The 11,527-nt window shown below is 45.7% G+C and overlaps 1 long non-coding RNA gene across 1 annotated transcript; it reads left to right on the top strand.

Moving 5' to 3' along the window:
- The first annotated feature begins 5,699 nt into the window (after positions 1–5,699).
- Positions 5,700–10,201, top strand: Gm35706. The gene is made up of 3 exons (XR_377962.2): positions 5,700–5,759; positions 9,584–9,700; positions 10,078–10,201. It is a non-coding gene; the product is annotated as a predicted gene, 35706 (long non-coding RNA).
- The last annotated feature ends 1,326 nt before the right edge of the window (positions 10,202–11,527 follow it).

The raw sequence follows: 11,527 nt of genomic DNA, 5'->3' as shown, positions 1-11,527 counted from the left end.
ATAATAATAATAATAATAATAATAATATGTATCAGCAAGTACCACTACCTATTCACTGCTTACTGTGTGTGTGGAAAGTAGGGCTTCCACTGAACACAGCCATCAACCCTGGGCAGTGGACCTCACTGTTGTGACTTTGTACACTGACAAGCTGAAGATCAGGTGGAAGTAAGTGTGATGCCCTAGTCCGTGCTGAGGGTGCAGTTCTCATCCACCAACCCCTGGCTTCTGAAGCCTATTCTTTGCCACTGTACAGATCTGTAATTCTGCCAAGGTCTACATGGACAGCTAAGCAACTGAAAGGCCAGGATAAGATGGCATTTGCCTTCACTGGAGACTTTCCTGGGAATGCTCACCTTCCCTCTGCAGCACAGCAAAGAGACATTTGGAGAGACTTACTCAAGCTCAGACAGCAGCTACTCCTCTGAAAGGATCTCTCTGCCAGAGCTCTCGCCAGTCAGGAAGCTGGGATCTCCTTCCTTTCGCTAACGTCATAAGGACAGCAGAGATCCAGTTCTTCCCACGTATGCCCAGTAGCTGCATACAGATTCACAGTCTGCATCTTACAAAATAAAAGGCAAAGGCTCTCCTCCAACATGGCCAAGGCTGGAAAACACTGGGGATATATATATATATATATATAGCCTTGCTGATGAGAGAATCAGGATACAGGAAATGAATGATGTTATTATATAAACTTCCCAGGAGCAGAGATGCTCAGCCAGTCATGGCTTCTGCCCACAGATAACTCAAGGGACACTTTCTGTCATCTCGGTTTTATGTTCTAGCCAGTCACAGGCATGTTTGGTAGCTGACATGGTTTGGGATTGGCCCTTCTAGAGGCAACACAGTAGCTCCTGGTCTCTGTCTCTTGCCAGCTCTCCACTCTTCTTTTGTGGTGTCAGCTTCTTCTGAGACAGGTTCTCCTTTTGGTCAGATGACACCTCCAGGAACAGGAGAGACCATGCCCTATGTAGAAAGGCACAGCTTTCTAAGACTTTCTATTAAGAGGGAAGAAACCTGTTTCCCAGAAGTCTCTAAAAACAAGATTCCCAGAACCTCACTGTCTGGAAGAAAATTAACCCATGAAGGTTAAGGACATAGCCCACACCCTCTTTGCCACTGTACAGTTCTGTCATTCTGCCAGGGTCTGCACAGGCAGGCATAGTTCACACCCTCTTCCAGTGGCTCACAAGCAATGCTTAGGAGGGACAGATGTGACACCCTGGGAATTCTGGGAGGATGGAGGAACATGGCTGCCTAGAAGATAGCTGGTATGTCTGTGACTCCGTGTCAAGTTAGAGAATCTCTCAGGTTCCTTAAGTATGACCTCTTTGGACCTGCAAATGAACTTACTAACTAATGGACTCTGGGGAAAGGAACATTTCAAGTGGAGTTGTTGCTTTGAAATCTAAATGCAAGGCGTATGGACCCGTGATTGCACGGCTGACTGGAGAATCTCCATATTACGGTTGAGATATGGAATGCTCCCCATAGACACACATGTGTTTGAACACTGTAGTCCCAGCACTGTTTTTGGATGAGTGTAGAGATGTTGGAAGTGAAGCCTCATTCGGAGAAGCAAATCACTGGGCAGGATAAGAGAGGTGAGCTTGGGGTTTTGTAGCTCAGCCCTCATACCTGTCTGCTCTGCTTTGTTTCCTCTAGGATGTAAGATGGGGAGTCCCTGATACACACTCCTCCCACCATGGATTTGCTATGCTTTCCCCACCATAGGACAGATCCTCTCAAACTGGGAGCCAAAGAAATCCTTCCTCCCTTAAGCTGCTTCTGTCAGACATTTGATTACGACAGCAGGAAAAGCAGCCGATACACCCCCATCCTGAGATCCGTAACTTCAGCACATCTATGAAGTTCTCTTTGCCCTTTAATGAGACATTGCAGGCTTGGAATCCAAGATCTGGATAGCTTTGGGGACTCTGATACAGATCACTACTTGGGGTCAGGGGGAAAGAGAGCTTGCTATTAGTTAGTAAAGAGAAATAAAAGCTAGCCTGCAGAAACAGAAGGGAAAGGACACAGGAAATGAAAACATCCAGGCACGCCAAATCTGGAGCTGAATGGAGGCTCACTCTGCAGGAGAGGATGCTGGAAGGGACCAAACTAATGCCAGATGGTGAGGGTCTCATGGTAGAACTGTGGCCCACAGCTGAGAGACTGCCAGTAAAGGTGTGGAGGCCAGGAGCTGCATGATCAATTCTGACCAACCTGGGAGTGGGCCCCTCAGGGCCATGGCTGAAGGAGAGGGGACCGTATGAGGAGATATTGCCGCAGTACAGATATTCTGTACTGGACAGAAACGGACTATACCTGAACAGAGCAGGCAAGTCAAGTCAAGCAGAGGAAGTTGAGAGGTGAGAGAGTGAAGCAGGACAGACTGCCAGGGGCCCTGGGGAAAGGCAGACAGTTCATTTCTTGCTATTCTAACACAATGGGTGAGACCATGTACTTGAAAAAGGTTCGTTTAGCTTATGTATGAGTCAGTAGGTAAGGCCACAGCCTTCTTGTTGGCAGAGTCCTGGGGTAGTATAGAATGTCATGTAAGACATCAGGGATGTATGCGTGGGTGCATGCGTGTGTGTGTGTGTGTGTGTGTGTGTGTGTGTGTGTGTGTGCCCATCTGTCCTCTGGTCTCTTTTGTTTGATAGGTCCTCACCTAGCTCTATTCTAATGACCTTATTTAATATTTTTTATTAGATATTTTCTTTATTTACATTTCAACTGTTATCCTGTTTCCTAGTTTCCCCTCTGAAAATCCCCTATCTCCTCCCCCCATCCCCTGCTCCCCAACCCACCCAATCCCATTCCCAGTCCTGGCCTTCCCCTATGCTGAGGCATAGAACCTTCACAGGACCTAGGGCCTCTCCTCCCATTGATGACCGACTAGGCCATCCTCAGCTATATATACAGCTAGAGCCACATGTCCACTATGTGTTTTCTTTGATTTGGTGGTTTAGTTCCAAGGAGTTCTGGGGGGTACTGGTTAGTTCATATTGATGCTTTTACTATAGGGCTTCAGACCCCTTCAGCTCCTTGGGTACTTTCTGTAGCTCCTTTATTGGGGACCTTGTGCTCTGTCCAATGGATGATTGTAAGCATCAACTTCTGTATTTGCCAGGCACTGGCAAAGGCCCTCAGGAGACAGTTATACCAGGCTCTTGTCAGCAGGCTCTTGTTGGCATCTGCCATAGAGTCTGGGTTTGGTGGTTGTTTATGGGATGGATCGACAAGTGGGGCAGTCTCTGGATGGTCGTTCCTTCAGTCTCTGCTCTGAACTTTGTAACTCCTTCCATGGGTATTTTGCTCCCCATTCTAAAAAGGATTCTGAGCTTCTGGGCTAATATCCATTTATCAGTGAGTGCATATCATGTGTGTTCTTTTGTGATTGGGTTACCTCACTCAAGATGATATCCTCTGGATCCATCCATTTGTCTAGGAATTTCATAAACTCATTGTTTTTAATAGCTGAGTAGTACTCCATTGTGTAAATGTATCACATTTTCTGTATCCATTCCTCTGTTGAGGGACATCTGGGTTCTTCCCAGCTTCTGCCTATTATAAATAAGGCTGCTATGAACATAGTGGAGCATGTGTCCTTATTACATGTTGGAGCATCTTCTGGGTATATGCCCAGGAGTGGTATTGCAAAGGTTCCACCCCTAAATACCATAATCAGGCACCTATGAGACTGAGGCAAGAGGGTTGCTGTAAGTTTGAGGTTAGCCTGAGGTATGTGGTTAGGCCCTAAATGAAATGATAACAATCTAGTCAGATTGTTTATACTCTTATTACCTCTTAATGGGGATTTGATTTCAAAATGTATGAACTTTCAGGGAATGCATGGTAACCGTAGCCAAACCATGGTAGAGTCTCTGAAGGAAATGGGGACTGGTACCAACGTCCCACGGACATATTGACTTGAGGTTGTCATTTTAGGTCCCTTGGGCATCTGGGAACGCATAGGACTATAAGTCCGGGAACACAAGGGTGTTAGTCTGAGCTACAGATATAGATGCTGGGATACTGCGCATGCTGGTAGACCGGGAATGTGATCACCTGTTAGACAGGGAGGATTGGGCACAGAGAAAATGGTCATCACGGGAGACTGGAAAGATCTTCTGTAGAGTAAAACGTGTTGGTCTCTGGACTGAAGACTCTGTACACTGGGGTCTTCGTGTTTTAAAAGTGATGGCTTTCTAGTGGTGAGATTTAGGAATGCAATGGGAGAGAGATTTGGAATGAGGAATGTCCTAGGCTGGGCTCAAAGGTGGCTGCCCAGAGGGAAGCCTATGTCTCCTTGTTGGGCCAGCTCTGGGTGCCAGCTTGTCAGCAGCTTCTGTAACACCTGAGCACCTGTGTGGGTCCACTAATGTCCCAGCTGCACTTGTCGCTGGAACTTAAAGCATTCTGTACCGACATCATGGCTGAGACAGAAAGCAGGGCTGAGAACAGGAAGGAACGGGCAATCCTACCTCTCCAGTGTCCCGTTACTGTGGCAAGTGACGCAAGCGTTGCCCCAGATTCATTTCCTGCTCTGCCGACTTTGAGACGAAGATTGTTAAAGCCAGTATGCTAAGAGGAATGGAGACTCATTGAGTGAAAGCTCTTTCTCTGAAAGACAGGGGACAGGTTGTCTACCAGCCGGCAGCTGCCTTCTCCTGCTTTCCTTGGGGAGATGATGATTCTCGTTACCAGTGTTGCTTTATGGTCTTGGGGAGCTCTTTCCACATTCATTACTCTCTCAGACTCCAAACGCAGAAGCTAAGAATGAAAAGCCCCATCATAGATGAAGACCAAGGAATTAATTGCCCAAGACAAGATATACATCCTCTTGACTCCAAACCCCTTGCCTTTTCCCTTCCCTGTGTGGCTCCATCATAGGTCGGAGAGCCTAGCAGCCACCACGCCTGCCTGGCCTGCTAGACTCAGGCCTTGAGTGATTGAGGCTGGGTGCTTGCCAGGTGGCTCTTCCAGGCCGAAGGCAAAGTCATCAGGAAGACAGGGAGGGCCAGTGACACAGATGATGTCTCAGTGTAGCTGTAGGTTGGTTCCAGGACACGTGACAGGGCAGCTGCTGAGATGTAGCTGAGGACAAATGTCCTGACCTTAAGTAATAAGGCTCAGGCTTTTAGCTTTACAAAGAGAGCCACGTAATGCATGGGGCAGACACAACCTTGTCCCTGAGGCCTGCCCTGACATCCATCATGAAATCTCAAGCCAGTGAGGGTGACCCTTGTTACCCAGATCCTGAACTTCATCCTGAGACAACCCGAAGCAACTCTGTTACCTCTACCCAAGATGGAAACTCCCTCATCTGTCTCCTCATCCACTCTTTACCCAGAACTGTCCTTGCCTGGCTTTTGAGTCTCAGCCAAGCCCTAGCACACTAACTGTGTCTCTCATTCAAAATACTAACCCACGCCCTGTCGTGTTCCCCCATCCCCTGCTCACTCTTAATTTTACCACTATCCCTGACACCAGCATTTCATTTCCTACCCAAATTACATGCTAAACATCGCCCAACTTTACTGATACTGAGTCTTGTACTGCTTTCTTGAGCCTTAGGCTAGTGGGGGCAGGGTCTTCTTCCACACATTCCTCAGACATTTCATAAATTCCCAGTGGTTAATGGTCTCCTTATGAAACTTACAAGCTAACTATGGCTTTCAGTCCACAGTCAGACAGGCTGCCCTAGAACACTTCTCATGACTGCAGCTGCTACGGTGTGTGAAGACCTGGTATGGCCCTGTCCTTTGTGTCTGCGTCAGAATAAGTGGGTTGAGCAGCCGTGTACGAGTTACAAATAGAGTCTGAGAAAAGTGATGTCATCAATTGATGGGTTAACTTGGTGTTGGGGCCACTGCTGACATACAGAGTGCAGGTATAAGCCATCCATCTTTCTAAGAAAGCAGGCTTGTTTTTTTAACCCTTGGTTTGCTAGTTTTTATTAGAGCTAGGTGGTTTTGGTTTTAAATATTATTTTTTTTAATTTTACATCTATGAGTGTTTTGCATATGTGTATATATGTACTACCTACATGTCTTGTGCCAGGATAGGCCAAGAGAGGGGCTGTGAGCCACCATCTAGGTGATTGGAACCAAACCAGGCACCTGAGAGAGTAGCAAGTGCTTTTAAACACTGAGCCATGTCTCCAGCCCTATGACTCTCTGCGACTGACATTCCCAAACACTTGGTTTCCTGAAAGATGTGTGGGGTCTGGGGAGATGAAGTTTGATGCAATTGTGCCTGGAAACACCATCAAGTGGCTAAGTGACTCTCCTCTCCACTTGCCTGTGACAACTCTAGCTGTCTTTCTTTGGGGGAAACGTCAGCCATATTAGAAATGCTTCCCACAATGGATTAGAAAAATTGGTGGTGGTGGTGGTGGTGGTGGTGGTGTGTGTGTGTGTGTGTATATGTGTATCTCACTATATATATTTGTGTGTGTGTGTATGACCTATTTTATGTCTGAGTGTTTTGCCTGCATGTGTACTATATACATGCATTACTTAGGAAGACAGGAGAGTTTTTGATCCTTTGGAACTAGAGGTAGAGACAGTGAACTTCCATATAGGCACCAGGAATCAAACCCAAGTCCCCCGAAACATCTTAACTACTGAGCTGTTTCTCCAGCCCACTGTATATATGTTTTAAAAAAGATTTATCTATTTGTTTGTTTGTTTAATTATTTGTGTGTGTGTGTGTGTGTGTGTGTGTGTGTGGTTACCCACAAAGGCTAGAAGAGTGTGTTGGATCCCCTGGAGCTAGAATTATAAGTAAATGAGAAACATGGTGTTGAGAACCTAAGTCTGGTCCTCTGGTAGAGAAGCAAGCCCTCTTACCTGCTGAGCCATCTCTCTTGTCTTGTCCCCTCCCCAACACCATCACTATTTAAAGTTAATATTTTCCTTTGCTTTAGTCCCAAATTAGAACTTTAATTTGTAGACACTTCCAAGAGGCCCAGTGTTATAGTTAAACCAAAGTTTAGGGTGGGCCGTTGGACCTATTCATGTTTTGAAAGTGCTGTGTACTTTCCAGCCATTATCCCTCCCATCTCTCCAGCCTCCCGGTGCCCAGGCCTTCCTTATCAGTTGCCTCTCATGGGTAAGGGGATGGAATTTGCTGCCTCATGACCTGTGTACACACTGAAGTCTTCCCAACTCCCACCTCCTGACCCCTGAGCCTTGTGGTATGGGCTGCAGCAGGTATGGGAAAGCAAGGCCAGGGAAGGCATAGGTGAGATGCTGAAGTGGCTGCCTGGCATAGGGCAGAGGTGATGTAGAAATAAGCCCACGTGTAAGCCAGCTATGACTGTGAGCTCACAGACAGTGTGGCCTTGTGGTATCCAGAGGCTCTGTGCAAGGTTGGAGAAGCGGTAAAGACTTGACTCCCTTGTTTTGCTTCTGGGTCCGCACTGACTGCTGCTCTTGTGTAACAAAGTCCCACCCTTAATATCCATGATCTCATTTCGTTCTTACAATCATACTTTATGAGTGAGCTGTTAATTGGCTTGCTTGAGATCCCACAACTTTGCAAGCTGGGCTGAGAGCTGAACAAAGGTCTGCCTTGCTTCTTACCACTCCAGTAAGTCTATTATGGAAAAGTTAGACAAAAGTGGAATTTTACTGTAGTTTTTGCCCTCTTTCATTCTTGAGTGAGTCAGGCAAGCTTTGCTGGAGGCTTCCTTCTCGAGCTCCCATGATACAGTTTTTGTGATATTGACAGTCGGAAGTGATGTCCAGAGTTTTCACATGGCTTCTTGGAAGAAACCTCTTTCACGTATCAGAGAGGCCTGCTTAGTTCAGCACTGTATAATCGTATTCTTAAAAGTCACATTCATTTAGTTGAACATAGCATGTGTAGAGGTTAGAGGACAACTTTCAGGATTTAGTTCTGTCCGTCAACATATAGAACGAGGAAACCAAACCTTTACCCACTGAGTCATCTTGCTGGCCCAGGTCTATTTTTGATAACTACTTATTTGATCCAGGCACCTACAGTCAGAACTCTGTATCTTTTTTTTTTTTTTTTTTTCTTTTTTGGTGTTTTCGAGACAGGGTTTTTCTGTGTAAACTCACTCTGTAGATCAGGCTGGCCTCGAACTCAGAAATCCCCTTCCTCTGCCTCCCCAATGCTGGGATTAAAGGCATGCGCCACCACTGCCTGGCCTCACAACAGCATCTTAACATAAGAAAACTGAGGCTCAGTAATTTTAGCCATTGATAAAATTCCATGGAACTGAGTGAGGATAAAGTGAGGACTGTCCACCAGAAAAATGAATGCACTTGCTCTGGGAGGAACCTGGACCCTGGGAGAAGCTGAAACATACCGAGAACATGTTCAAGCCACCCATCCTGACCTCTGGAAGAATCATTTGAAGATTCTCAGTGGGGTCACAGGCTCCACCTCTTCCAGACCATCTGATACCTGTTGTTCTAGATGTTTTTCATCCTCCTTCTGACCCTGACTGTGAGCCAGTCCTTGATTAATGTTAGGGCAGGAAGAATGAAGTGAGTAGCCCAGGTGATCCTTTGGAACCTCCGAGCTGCCTGATCTATGCCCCTGAGACACTCAGTCTCCCTGAAGGCTGCCTGTCTTTGGCTCAGAACTAAGTAGAGACTGTGAGAGCCTGATGCCCTCATGCTGGAATGATGTCACTTGCCTTTCCTGAACATTCAGCAGCACCTGTCTCTGACAGGTGGCCATCATACCCCAAAGTGGGTGTTATCACCCTTGCAAAGAAAGGACACAAGCTTTCACATTCTTACGACAGCTTCAAGAGAGTGCATTTGTTCTGTAAAAATGACTTCCTGGAGAAAAGGAGATTTGATTTGTCCAGTGCTTCATTATTTTAAAATCAAATAAGTAGAATATATTAGACTAGTAGGTGGTAACTAAATCTAGCTGATCGTTAGGTCTGAGATGACTGTTTCCTGCCTGCCACTTTGAGTTTGTAGACATTACTTCATCCTTATATCTCTGCATCCAGAGGCCTGTGTGTGTATGTGTGTGTATGTGTGTGGGGTGCAAAACAGGGAAGTGGCACTGATAAGTGAGCACCAGAAAAGAATGGGAAGGCTGATATTATCTGTACTGTGAACCCAAGGATGACTTTCATTTTGACTTCACATAAGATCTAAAAGCAGCTGTGTGTGGTCAGGCATATGATAGAATCATCAGTGTGTATCTGCTCATCATGAAAAGGAGGGTGGCCATTCCAAATTGAACCCAGATAATTCCTGACAGCGCCCAGGCTTCCTCCTCAGAAACACTGCAGAACATGCCCCTCCTTACCCTGCTCTAACTGCCCATAAGACTCTTCCTCATCAGGTAGCAACAATCAAAGACCTCTTCAACATCATTCTGTTTCTAGTAGAGCTGGCTTCTGTGGGTGGTAAGAACATCACTTCACAGACATGTTCCATTGCAACCTTAAGGAATTTGACCTCCTTTGAGCATCTGTTGGCTATCCTGTGTGTTTCCTACGGAGAGTGGGAGACTGCATTCAACCAACCAATCCATAACTGAGTCTTTGCAATACATCTTTTTTACTATATTTCAGAAAAATGAAGTCATTTCAGTTTCTCAGCTGGAAAGGACAGAATTACTAAGCGTTGGATGTGGTTTGACCCTACCAAAACTGGTGCTGAATTGATCTGAAATGCCGTGGTGTTGGGAGGTGAGGCCTATAGGAGGGACTCGTGCCTCTCCTTAAAGACTGTCATTCTAGGAATATAGTTCCTGCAAGAGCAGACTGCTAGAATACAATTCAGCTCTTTGTCCTTCCCCTCCCCCAGTTTGTGTTCTGGAGTCTCTTGTATCTCCTTTAGCATCTCCACCACTGTTTGACACAACAGGTGGTGCCAGAAGCAAAGCAGATGTTGGCATCATGAATGAGAGCAAAAATTAGCCTTCTTAAAAAATAGATTCTTAGCTTCAAGTGTTTTATTACAGTAGCAGGAAATGTAGAAAATCAATCAAGACAGGAATCAAATAGAGCATGTTAGTTCCTGTACCGGTGCAGTCAGAGGTACTCTTTTTCTCTTCTCTTGGTAGACATCCATGACGTTACACTACCTTTCGTCCTTGTGGTGGGTTCTTCGATGGTTCTTAACTGTTACCTCCCAGGACTCACTGAGAAGGAGTGGGATTGCAGGCATGACCCACCGAGATACAACTTACAGACGGTAAAATATATAAATCTAAAACGAACTGTTTACTTAAATTTTAAAAATTTAGACACCCGTGTAATAACATCTTTGTGAAGATTAAAACAACTCAGCATTCAGCACGCTCCCTTCAGCCCACTGCTGGTAAATGCCCTTGTTCCAAGTAACTGCTATTCTGGCTGCCTTTATTCTTAGATTAACATTTTGATCCATTTACTTGGAGGCAAAACTGAGGAACAATTAACTGTACTTTGTAAGTTTTTGAGACAGAGTCTCACTGTGTAATCCTCACTGGCCTGAATTCTCTATGTAGAACAAGCTGGCATCAAACCCACAGAAATCTATCTGCCTCCCCAGTGTGGGTATTAAAGGGGTGCACCACCACGGTCAGTGCTTTCTGACTTCTAACACTATGCAAGTTCTTTTTTTTTTTCATTTTTTATTAGGTATTTAGCTCATTTACATTTCCAATGCTATACCAAAAGCCCCCATACCCACCCACCCCCACTCCCCTACCCACCCACTTCCCCTTTTTGGCCCTGGCGTTCCCCTGTACTGGGGCATATAAAGTTTGCGTGTCCAATGGGCCTCTCTTTCCAGTGATGGCCGACTAGGCCATCTTTTGATACATATGCAGCTAGAGTCAAGAGCTCAGGGGTACTGGTTAGTTCATATTGTTGTTCCACCTATAGGGTTGCAGATCCCTTTAGCTCCTTGGGTACTTTCTCTAGCTCCTCCATTGGGAGCCCTGTGATCCATCCATTAGCTGACTGTGAGTATCCACTTCTGTGTTTGCTAGGCCCCGGCATAGTCTCACAAGAGACAGCTACATCTGGGTCCTTTCAATAAAATCTTGCTAGTGTATGCAATGGTGTCAGCGTTTGGATGCTGATTATGGGGTGGATCCCTGGATATGGCAGTCTCTACATGGTCCATCCTTTCATCTCAGCTCCAAACTTTGGCTCTGTAACTCCTTCCATGGCTGTTTTGTTCCCACTTCTAAGGAGGGGCATAGTGTCCACACTTCAGTCTTCATTTTTCTTGAGTTTCATGTGTTTAGGAAATTGTATCTTATATCTTGGGTATCCTAGGTTTTGGGCTAATATCCACTTATCAGTGAGTACATATTGTGTGAGTTCCTTTGTGAATGTGTTACCTCACTCAGGATGATGCCCTCCAGGTCCATCCATTTGGCTAGGAATTTCATAAATTCATTCTTTTTAATAGCTGAGTAGTACTTCATTGTGTAGATGTATCACATTTTCTGTATCCATTCCTCTGTTGAGGGGCATCTAGGTTCTTTCCAGCTTCTGGCTATTATAAATAAGGCTGCTAAG

The sequence above is a fragment of the Mus musculus genome, chromosome 6 (assembly GCF_000001635.26).
Source record: "Mus musculus strain C57BL/6J chromosome 6, GRCm38.p6 C57BL/6J".
Taxonomy (NCBI): domain Eukaryota; kingdom Metazoa; phylum Chordata; class Mammalia; order Rodentia; family Muridae; genus Mus; species Mus musculus.
The sequence above is the reverse complement of the archived record's forward strand: the minus strand, read 5'-3'. Positions and strand labels throughout refer to the sequence as shown.